At 42.5% G+C, this 12,303-nt stretch overlaps 1 protein-coding gene across 1 annotated transcript in view; it reads left to right on the top strand.

Moving 5' to 3' along the window:
• Positions 1-6: 6 nt before the first annotated feature.
• The window catches only part of MLYCD (malonyl-CoA decarboxylase), a 75,403-nt gene continuing 63,106 nt past the window's right edge, over positions 7-12,303 (top strand). Inside the window, exon 1 of the mRNA XM_014526680.2 lies at positions 7-41. The gene's annotated coding sequence lies outside the window, so the exon portion shown is untranslated. The remainder of the gene's footprint in view (positions 42-12,303) is intronic.

Raw genomic sequence — 12,303 nt, 5'->3', positions numbered from 1 at the left:
AGGCGCGGGCGGCGAGGGAGGCCGACGGGCCTCACGTCAAGGTGCGGGGCGACGTCACGGGAAGGGCAGCCAGTGGGGGTAGGGGGGCGGGGGCGGCAAGGGAAGGGTGTGCCAATGGGTGATTGAGGGCGGGGCAGCATGAGATAAAGGGACAGAGAACCAATGGGTTTAAGGGGGCGTGGCTTAGGGCAAGGGAGTGGAAAGCCGGTGGTGTAGGAGGAGGGCCTCAGGGCAGGGAAGGGGAGCCAATGGGTGATTGGGGGCGGGGCATGATGTCAAGGGAGAGGGAGCCAGTCGATGTGGAGGGTGGACTCAGGGCATGAGAGGGGAGCCAATGGGTGTATGGGGCAGGGCTGAGGCAGGGGCTTCATGTCAAGGGACAGGGAGCCAATGGGTGTAGGGCAGTGGTGGGCAAAATGCTGCCCACCAGGCCATTCTATCCCATGCAAAAAATTTAGAAAATTAATATTAATCTGCCCCTGGCTGCCTGCCATGCGGCCCTTGATGGCTTGCAGATACTCAGTAAGCGGCCCTCTGTGGGAAATCATTGCCTGCCCCTGGTGTAGGGGCAGGGCCTCAGGGCATGGGAAGGGGAGCCCATGGGTGATTGGCTGGGGCTGAGGGAGGGGCCTCATGTCAAGGGATAGGGAACCAGTGGGTGTAGGGGCAAGCCTCTGGGCAAAGGAAGGGGAGCCAATGGGTGACTGGGGTGGAGCTGAAGCTGGAGGACCAATAGGTGTAGGGGGCAGGGCTCTGAGGCATGGGCCTTAGGGCAAGGGAAGAGGGGCCAATGGGTGCATTGGGGAAGGGACCTCGTGGAGGGAAGGGAGCCAATGGGTGTTGTAGGGGCAGGGCTATGAGGGTGGAAGGGCCACAGGTCAAGTGGAGAAGCCACTTATGTTGGGGGTAGGGCTTGCCATAGGTAGGGTTGGGAAGGGCAGCACATGGAGAGAAGGAGGGGCTGTGGAGGGGAGGAGAGGGGCTGCACATCAAGATGAATGGGGGCCCTGGTCATGGGGATGGGGACTGACTGCACATCCAAGAAGGGGGGCTCAAAGGTGCTGGGTGGCCCTGGCCAGGGTGGTGGCAGGAGGGGCAACATCATGGTAAGGAGGGGTAATGGGTACTGGGGCATTTCAGGTCATGGGAAATAGGATCGGTTGCATGGGTAAGGGGGCCCAGGGGTGCTGTGTGGGGGGCAGGAAGGGAGGCTTCTGTGTCTCCTAGTGGGGTGCAGCGGTGCCCCCTCCCTTTTACCTTGCCATGTGCTGACTGTGGTAGATGGTGATTCCTGAAGTGGTGCTGCTGCTGATCCCAGTGGCCTGGTGCAGGGAAGGTGCTGTCATGGTGCCCACACACTTGGGTGGGGAAGGGAGAGGAGGCTGGCCCAGCTATGCCAGCAGTTGGGTGTGAGAGGTGCAGAGAAGCCAGTAGGACAAAGCAATGGGTTTATGACGAGCATAGCATTGGAAGGTGCCTCAGAGGTCACTTTTTGTGTTCGCGCACACATGCACACACGCACGCTTTTGCTCTTGCTCACTCAGATGCAGGATATGCTGTTGCTGAGCCACGTGATAATGCAGCATTTGGTGACATGGGAGGAACGCCATTAGTGTTGCCTTTGCTGTGACGTGCAATAAATTGTGTTATAAGAGTAGAAGAAGTTGGCTTGGCATGGCATAATGTAGTGTAACTGGGGAAGTGATTGTATCCAAGATTTCATTATCAGGAAGCACCCTCAGCAAGGGGAGATGATGCCGTGGTTCCAGAGCGTAGCGTAGCAGTGCGTAGCGTAGCGTAGCGTAGCGTAGCGTAGCGCTGCGTAGCGTAGCGGTATGCATGATGCCAGAACAAGAGGGAGCAGCGACATCAATGAAGCAGGATGTCTTTGGGGAAACAAAGCCCTTGTGATTTGCGATGGAGACAAATAATATAGATGCACCCATGTATCGGTCCATAGCCCATTGGCACCGATAAAAGGAAAATTGATGTTATCAGCAGTCCGCTTTTTTTGGCTGATGTGGCTGATAAATAATGTTGCTGTTAAATGCTACATGCACGCAGGGGTGGGGAGGAGGTTGATGCACGCAGGCATGCCAGGGGAGGCATGGGGAGCAAGTGGCCCCTCCCCTCCCTCCCCAAATTGTCTGGGGCAAGGGTGGGCTGCGCACTCAAGGCCAGAGGCAGCTCCGGGCTCTTCCCGGTGGGGGGCTGGGCTGGGGCTGTGCTCGGGGTGGGCTTTGGGGGCAATAACAAATTTTGGGGTGGCTGTAGCTCCACCCGCCCACCCCCTGATAACCTTCTTTCCAGCACAGCTGCCTGGCCTGGCCTGGGCCCAGCCGCCACCGGGAAGAGCCCAGCACAGCTCCTCGCCCTGAGTGCACAGCAGGCAGCCTGCCCTCGTCCCACACACAGATCTAGGGGGGCACATACATGCCTCCCCCAGGGTGCACACAGCAGTGGGAACCGCCTGCCCCTGGATGAGCCGCCGGTACTGTCTCTTGCTCCACCCTGGCTGTGTGGCACCTGCCCCTGCCTCAGCTCCAGCCCCACTCCCCCCTTCACTGTGGGGGGCTTGATCTGCCTGCCCACACTTACCAACTGGATGCTGCTCTCCATGCTGCCAGGCTACATATTGGCAATAACTGGCCATCAGTATTGGCCCAAAAAATCTTTATTGGTGCACCCCTAGACAATAAAGAGATTGTACTAACTCGGGAAGGGATGAGGTAGGGCAATGTAACGTGTTGATGTGGCCCTGGGATGTACAGGCATGTAGCAGAGTGAGGTGTGGCTACTCAAAGCATTAAGAAATTTTAGATAGTAGGATTGAAGGGACAGCAGTGAAGATGTTATCAGGACATTGCATATGTATAGGTGTATCTAGGTGTCATCAAAGGCTGAAATTTTTTGGCTGGGAAGGTGTTTCGAGTTTTCTTGTAAAGGATAAACATGATGAACCCTACTTGACTTATAAAACCATCACTGGAGGTAAAAGGTTGATATTAGAAAATTACGTTATTTGTAAACAGAACTAACTTGCCTTATTGAAGTAACAAAGAAACCAGTGAGATATCATAAGTAATGAACTCCACATGATTCACAGCACAAATGCACTTTGAGTTTCCACATTATCTTAAATAAAAGCAGCTTCTTTTCACAAATTATCAATCTAAAAAAAATCAAAATAAGAAATGACTAGAAAGTACCACATTGCTTATTATGAAAAATATAAGAGAAACCATCTACATCCATTTCAAAGCGGCACTTCGAAGTGGGGAAAATACTACCTTTAGAATAAAGTCTCATTGAAAAAGCCTGTCTGTGTGAAAGATTCTCTTTCAAGTCATTCAGATCTTGGATAATAACGGTTGTTAGAAAGGTGGCACACTCACATAGGTGTTCCATTACGTTATCTTCACAAAATCAGAGTGCTTTTACTTGCGAGTCTTGTCTTTCATTCCCTTTAACTTGTATGAATATTAGGCTTTTTTTTTTTTTTTTGGAAGTAGCTAGTTTCAACATTGTGCACATTATACTGTGGGTTTTGGTTCAGTTTAACTGCTTCTAAAGTTCTAGGCCAGTTGCAAATGTATAGGATGAAATAACATTGGGTTTTAAATATTGCAGTCATTAAATAGCATGCAAACCACCAGGGTTATGACCTTTCGGTAAGTTTGAGTCCATCTTTTGGACAGTTAGTTTTTTATAATCTAGAAACAAACGGAGGCATTACCTTTTTAACTATCTGGCATTTTAGTTTTGACTATGCTCGCTTGTTCATGACAGCAAACCAGTTCTGGAATTATGTATTTATTTACTCAGATAAAAGGTACAGGGAGAGCTAAAGACTATTTATTCCAAGTTATTCCTTTAATATACTTGCTAATCTTCCAGAGAAAAATAATAGTAAAGAGAGGAGTTTGATGGATGAGTAACTGGATGAGGAGGCTGATGCCTAGTGTGTGGTCTGTATGCGTTCTAAATGCGTCCCTAAGGATAACTCTGATTGTTCTTAGTGACTCTTTGCATGGGGCATGTCTCTGAGGTATTTGACATATCCTAAAACAAGTATAAATTCTAACATGGTTTTAACGTTTTATGAATGTCCCTGTATTTTCATTCTAGTATGTCATCATCAACAAAACACATGACTCCGGCAAGTTACTTAACTAATTTGTTTTAATGCTCCATAAATTAATTTAAAAGATGCCCTGATAACTGCCTATTAAAACTGGTGGTTTTATTGTACAGTTCTGGTAATCCTTTTTAGTATCAAAGTAAGAAACATGGGCTATTTAAACATGTATTTTGTTGACTTCTTTCAGACTGGCAAATGTCTTCCTTTTATGAATTTATTGTGGGTTCCCACTATGAGAACATCTGATTTTTCTACAATTGATGATGTGGCTGTTTTCAGTTGTGATCCTGAATTCATGTTTCTCAACAATTAATGGAATTTTTACTGCATCTTTTACATGCCAGCACTGTAATCCTTATTTTTACAATATTTATTTCCCAGCTAAGCTTCTCAGTTTAGTGATCTGGCATGACAAGGAGCTCATTAAAACTAGCAAGAGAGCAGAAGATGTTTATGAAGTCTCTTGATGTGATTTTATTTTTAATGGATGGAGTACATCTCTACTACTTCTAGGCTGTTGACATCCTTTCTTCAGGGGAATGATTTTGGCACCGTTGAACTGTGCATTGCTTCCTTCAATTCAGTAGAGCGAGTATCATTATAGGGTTTCCTAACTCAACTTGTGATATTATCACTGTTAAAGTGAAATTACCTTGACTTGACTTTGACTGTAAATCTTGTTGAGTTGGATATCTGCTAGTTCTCTTGAATATTTTTGTACAAGATGCATATGCATTCTTGCTTGTTTATAATCAGTTATGGAGCATGGCCACAGACCTGCAATCGGAGATAGACGAGACGCATTCTTGTTTGTAATCAGTTATGGAGTGCGGTCACACAACTCTGTTTTGTAATATGCAATCTGAATTGATCTCTTCTGCAGTAAAGGTAGGCAGAAAGAAAGTATGAAATGCCACGTAACACTTCTGCCCTTTCAGTTCCCTTCGTGGGTAGTGCATTTGTGCTGTAAGTGAATGAAACTTTCCAAAAACTAGGTGTCTTTGTTTGGTGTTTAAAAAAAAAAAAAGGTTCAAACTATTTCCAGTTTAGAATGTAGTTAATAAAGAAAAGGGAGAAATTATAAATGTCAAATCCACTCCCCCACTGCCTGTCTCTTATGCTTTGACTGCAGCTATATTCATTCCCATTTCCATCCCACTCCACCTGTCTCTCACCTATTGACCAACACAATTTACATTTTAACTGACTGGCTTTCTTGCATACATGTTGGCCTCTGGCTGCTTTACTGCTCCATCCAGGAAGAGCACAGACCATCTGCAGATGCTTCCTCTGCCTGACGAAGAATAATTGTACCCAAAAGCTTGCAAAAAAGATTTTTTTCCAACTATTTGAGTTGGTCTAATAAAAAATATCGGATTCACCCAAAGAACCTTGTCTGTAAATCAATGTTATGTTCTCCATTTAGCATAGGTATCATGTGGTCTTCAGTAAAACAGAGCAAACAAAACAGCCTATCGTTTTGCGGGTAGTGACACTTGAACAGAATACATTAGTTTGAAAATTAACATTTTCTTGCTTTCATATTGAACTTGCTCCTTTCATGTTAATTCATGGAAGTATTGCCTGAATATCAATTCAGTTTTCTAATATGGGGTGAAAGCTAGCCACCTAAGACTGTTATCCTACCTAAAAGGCAAAGAGCAGCCAGATATTAATAACTGGCATGTGTGAAGGAAGAACTTAATCCACAGGAATCTTTTCCATGTGCCCTATTATCTGAAACAGTTTTGGTCACTTCCTGATGTTGGTGCTTCATCCAAAGTATGTGTATAGTTTTAAAGTGATCTTACAAAAGTAAGTGTTGGGAAGCGCATGTGATTCTTGGAGAGGAAATGTGGGACAAGCAGCCAGTCGGCAGGTTGGCTCTAAGGGGTTTTTGTTTGTTCCTAATGGAAATAAAACAGTTTAGTATACTTTGAGTAATTGTCTATTCCTCAAAAAGAATACAGTGCCAAGATTGTTCTAATAACTAGGGATTTTGTTTCTGCACCTAATTTAAATAATGCTCTTCCTGTCACTATTTGTACCCATGCTTCAGTTAAGGGAAGGCTATACATTTAAAAATCCGGGTGATTTCTGGATTCTGCAGAACTAGAACTAAATATGGTGGCCTTTGCACTGTATCCATCTCTGCACGTCTTGTTTTTTTAAACAGAAGGATAAAAATCATCTCAGGTGTATTTCTACTACAGTTGCATCATGGTTGAATCATGACTACAATAAATGCTTCACTGCCAACATGATATGTATTCTCTTGTAGTGAGACGTGAACGTTTACATCCTCTCAATGTAACAGACTGTTTGTTAATAGACTCACGGTAGAGTATAATTAGCAGGACTGTATCGAAACATTTGTTACAGCGTGCCAAGAAATTTAGTAGAACAGTACCAGCTTTCATTCCAGGAAAAAGAGAATTTAGCCATAAACATTAAGGAGTGTATTGCACTGAAATTAAATAGGGAATGGTATGAAGGGGTGCGTCTACACATTCATGAATGCACCTTAGATACTGCGCATTTAGTTTAGTACTTGCTTAATAACGAACTAAATGCACAGTACCTAGAGTTACTGTGCATTAGCACTGTCACGTGGTTATTTAGTGATGTTAAGCTAATACGCAGTAAATAACACTGCGCAGTAGGTTATTAGCACAGTTTATGCTGTGACGCTCTACTATACGGTCTTATTAGACTAATGCGCAGTAAGTGTCTTGTGTAGATGCACCCGGTGTGGCCATCTTGCAAGTAAATATGAATTTGTATTTGAGGATAGTATGATCAGCTTAGACAGCAGCATCAAGACTGAAAGCCAGGGCAGTGGGAGCCAGCCTCTTTGACACGTGTGCCACAAGTAAGCCCAATATCTTCCTGAGTGCCATTTTAATTCTTGCCCCCTTCTGCTTTCTGCTTCATGCCCTGTGCTACACGTCTGATCTGCTGTTCTGCTTTATGCCTCCTTTGCTTCCTCCACTGTGCTCCCCGAACTGGTACATGCCGCTGGTGGCACATGCATGCTGCAGGTTGGCTTCCCCTGGGCTAAGGAAAATGAGTAGATTCCTCTGTGACTGGATGCTAAGTCTTCCTGTGAATTTGTACAAGGTGAAAGATACTTCTGACCAAGCTGCAGTGTTTCTATTCAGGTTTCTATTCAGTTCAGTAGACGATTAAATTGGCAGAAGCTATTGTATGTGGGTCCTCCCCCCCCATCCTTCTCCTCTCTCCTCCCCCCCCCCGAGGATACACAAAAATGTTTTCTGGAATTGGAAGGAGGAAGACATTCTTTTTAAAAACCATCTGGGACTTTTTCTTCAATTAGTTTGCCTCAAGTTTCTTTCCATTAGTGTTGTCAGTAGAAAAATTCAGATGCCAGTGTAGTAACTATAAAAGTAGGCCATGGAGATAACAGAAGAGCATAGTTTATGCAGACACCCATTGGTGGTTGATTTGTTTTTTTTGATTTTTTTTTCTTTTTATTTCATTTTCAGAACTCATACAACCAAACATTACAGACATGAATCTGGGAACTTCTTTTTGTGTGTGTATTTGCAGGGCTGGGGAATTGTAGAAATAAGATAGATATCCTCAGTTCCAAAAGAGACTTTCAGAATATATTACTACCTTCTGCTGGGATCTTGCTTTTGTTTAAAATCTCTGGAGTGTTTCTTATCCTTAATTCTCCAGCATGCAAAGAGAGATTTTTCTGTTAGTGTATTTCCCAATTCCATAGTGTGAAATACTTCAGGGAGAGAATAAATAAAATAAAGAATAGTTTTACAGATGCAAATTAACACTTACAAAAGTGGAGTCAGGGAATTTTAATGAACAATATCTATCACACACCAGACAAAACCAAACATTTTATGGACCAGATTACCAGAATATTCTGGATGCAAGTGGAAGAGATGACCAGGGTCACTTGAAAATATCTTGGTTTCAGTGTATTTCTGTTGGACTCTAAATGGTACTTATGGTCTAAATATAGGGCAACAAAAGCATGCAAGAAATTAAGGAAAACATTTTGTAGCTTCTTGTTAACGAGGTAGTGGGAGAGCTCAGCTGGTACAAAAAAATGCATCTGTTCTCACCAATGGAATTTGAATTTGCACAGACTCCATAGCTAGCAGTAGCTTCAGAAAAGTCCTCCATTTTTTACTCTAAAACTGATGAATGCAGCTGATCTGAGTGTGTATACCAAACTTTCAGGTACTACTGTACCCTGTACCCTCCCTTCTGGCACAGTTATCCCAAACTGGTGGCTTGATTGCCTTATACAGAATTTTAACTACTGCCATTTCATACTGTATTGCGTGTAAACTTACCTACCTGCAAAACTAGCAAGTCACCAGCAAGGCAGAGGTAGAAGTTTATTTAGCATAAGAAAATTAATTCCAACAAGGGTACCTGATCCCAGGCCCCCAAATAAAGGGCTGGCCCAAAGATCAAATCTGACCTTTTCTGCTTTATAGCAAAACTATGGCTATGTATGTATATATATGTATATGCATATGAAATTTAAAAATGTAGACTCGTGTTTAGAGAGCAATATCCAGTATATGGATAATTTTAAAAAGTAAGATAAATAGTAATCTAGTATGCAGCATTTCTCTAACTTACAGTCAGGTGGAAGATAACTGTTACGATTTTTGCCTAATGACTTTCCAACACTTTTCCTTGCAGAAATAAATATTGGAGTGAAATTTGATCACTTAAAAAGGCCTGTCAAAGGCAAATAGCAACTTCCTTCTATTAAAGTGAAGGTTAAATAATGTGGAAACTCAGTGAGTACCCAAATTCAGAAATGTAGCATCTAACCTGATGATAAACACAACTTCATGTGTTGTGCAAACCAGGGGAGGCAAACCTACCTGGGACCCCAGACTAGATCCGGCACAGGGCACCCGGGCCAGCGGCTGTGGAGGCCATGGCCATGGCGGGTCTGGAGGTGGCAAGGACTTGCTACAACTGGTGAGGATTGCATTTAGCTAGATAGCTAGAGTGTTGTTTGAGATAAACTTCACTTAATTTCTCTTCTGTGTTTATTTCTCAGTCCTGTTTGTTTGCCTTTAGAGAAAAATGTTTTGTACAGCCCTGATAATTAGTGTGCAGATACAAGATAAAGATTTGTATGGATGGAAGCATAATTGACGGGAAACTACCAGCTCTGCTATGGTGCCAGAAGGTTAGCACATCTGACTAATGCTGTTAAATCTGAAATAGAAAATTTCACCTGACAGGGAAGGCTAGCAGAGCTGGAACTGACCTATGCAAAATGGAAAGGTTGACTTCTGGCAAAATTATCTGATTTTTTTTTTTTCCCCTTCTGCATGGAGTTTTTCACATCATTTTTCCCCCGCTATGTGGGAAAATGATGTATGGCCGTTTCATACCCTTGGCAAGGATTAGGTAGTATCAGTAAATATGTGCCTTTCAAACTAAGACTTCATTTCAGCTAGGGTCTCACTGAGGAAGTAGGTAGATATGCATGACAATGAAGTGGGATACTTGCTTTTGGGGGAAGGGGGCGGGGGAAGATTTGTTCAATGACTGAAACTGATCTTTATTTTTGCTTAGTCATGTTGTACTTGGAACCTATCAACTTGAAGAGTTGATGTATCTGGGTAATGCAAATTAGCAAACTTCAAAAGTTGTGGTTAGGAGGAAGGGAGGAGGTAAGTAGAGACTCATAGATATGAAACTTTTACATGTAAAGGAAATGTGGCAAACTTAATTTAAGTCTATACCTGGGTTTGGAGAAAAGCCAACATTTGGAGATGGATTTACCTTGCAAACTCCATTATCATGTCATTATCGCCAACTTGGCTGTAGGAGTTTCTCAGGAAGAAATAATTTAATTAAAAATTGAGGTGGATTAGTATAGATTGAAATAATCTGATTTTAATTGGCTACAGGCAGTTTGGAATTGCAAATTCTAGAGTTATTCTAGCATGGTGTTTTTAAAGGGTAAAACATGCTTCTGGTGATAAAAACTTTTCATTTTTGGATTATTTGTAGCAATTACCTTGGCCAGTGGAGTTTTCCTTTGATATATGCCTCCTAAAAACACTTTCACTCTTATCTTTGTTAGGGCACTATAGAAAATTCTTATACTTTGTTAGGATGGTCCTTAGACCATATTTATGCTTTGGAAAAGTTTTTTGTTTTGTTTTGCTTTGTTTTTGTTTTGTTTTTGCAACAGTTCTAAAAATATAGTGAATGAGGATACAATGGGGAATTATCTGTGTTTGTATATTAGGTAAATGTACAGACTATTCAACATGAAGTTGACTAACCAAGCTACTGCTTATTTATCGGAGAATGCCCTAGGAATGGCAGTGTCACATAAGCCTAAAACTATGGCCAGATGGTCAGTAATTTGTTGAATTATTTTTTTCCTTTTTCAAATAAGGTTTGGTATAATATAAATTAACATAAAAAGGAATTGGCAACAGCATCTCACAGAAACACACATTGCTTAGAAGCAGGGGTCCTGGTTTTCTCTGATTTAAAAAAAATCCCCACTTTCCGGCTGAAAAAAAGTAACCCCACGATTAAAATGAAACCATAAATGAAACCATGAAACCATAAATGAAACCATGAAACCATTTGATAATGATACCCACTGTGTTAATTGCATTTTGTATAGATATAGATAGATAGATAGAAATGTGTGTGTGTGTGTGTGTGTGTGTGTGTGTGTGTGTGTGTGTGTCTGTGTGTGTGTATATATATATATACACAAATTATTTTTTGTTAGTGGTGTTTTGTTTAAATCACAGAAAAATGTGGAGGATTTGGGGCCACTTTTTAAACTGAAAATTGGGTATTTTTTTGAATCGGAGAAAACCAGGACCCCTGCTTAGAAGATCTGTACTTTGTTTAAGGTTGAAAATCATGACTTTGATGTAGAAATAATTCTAGTTTTGTAAATCTTCAATAAAACAGCTGAAAACACATAACAGGCAAAAACGCTATTACTGTACTGCAGTACATCTCCCTGAAATGACCATGTTTTATTGCATACAACATGCCCTCAAAAATAAAACATTCACCTTGATTTTTGGAAGGCATAAAGTAGGGGGGCAAAAAGATTATTTCAGAGTCGTGGCTGACTGTGTGAGATAGTTAGTTAGTCCTCTTGGAAACAGGAGTGTCCAGGAAGCATGGCATCTCAGGAGTGTGTGGCAAGAAGACCCTATTGCCTTCCCCAGACTGGCTTTTGGGATACCACGCTTCCTGGACACTGTTCCCAGGAGACTTGCTCTGTCAAAGATAGGCCCCAGACCTTTGCAACTGTGCAAGTAGTTCTTTATATAAAGTTCCTGTAAAGTGTTGTTTCTGCATCACAAGTCTCATCAGGATGCTGCCAGGGGCTTACGTGCTACTTCCGGTGCAAACCATAGTGGTTAGTCACTAGTTGCAGCTGCGAGAGGGTTAATACGGGACTTTGCTCCTTCAGCTTGCTGAATCTGACACAAGTAGGGGTTGTCATCTTGGCAGCTGCGTGTCATGCCCAGTCTCCAGGCTTGCTGTTATAGCGTAGAAAACAGCTTTCCTGCTTAATACGCACATCCCAATTTGGGGGGAGCTGACTTTTGGGGAAAAGAGTGCGTATTTGTGTGCAAGAAAATAGGGTATTTCAGACAACAGTTATATTTATATTTGCAACTTACTGCCACAAAGCTTTGAACCCCTTTTCTGAATTTCATACTTTTATGCTGCCTTTTCACTCAAAGTTTCAGATTTAGGCAGATGATTTCTCTTAACTTTTATGTAAGCTGTGTGAGAGCACAGACTATTCCAGGGTTTACATCTTTTGTTTGATGTCCTGCACTTTGCCAGAGTGATGAAGATGATGTGTTGTAGGAAAGCTTGCTAGGGGCACTTTGAGCTAGAGCAGCCTTAACATTCTTTTTCATTTGCTGTGGTCTACACAGAAGTGATAAGCCTTCAGGATATGTTTTTAAGTTCACTTTGTGTGTACTGTTAAGAACTATTACTGACAACCAAGCTGAATGCTAAGCACAATGAGAGGTGTATTGTATTTTCCTTGGTGAATTGCTCGGCGTTCAGCAGAGAACTAGGCCCAGAACGTTATGTGGGACAATTTTCAGGCCCTTATTTCAATCAGAAAATCTTAGCAT

This window comes from Alligator sinensis, unplaced genomic scaffold (assembly GCF_000455745.1).
Source record: "Alligator sinensis unplaced genomic scaffold, ASM45574v1 scaffold877_1, whole genome shotgun sequence".
NCBI lineage: Eukaryota > Metazoa > Chordata > Crocodylia > Alligatoridae > Alligator > Alligator sinensis.
Note: the sequence above shows the minus strand (reverse complement) of the source record. Positions and strands in the feature narration are given on the sequence as shown.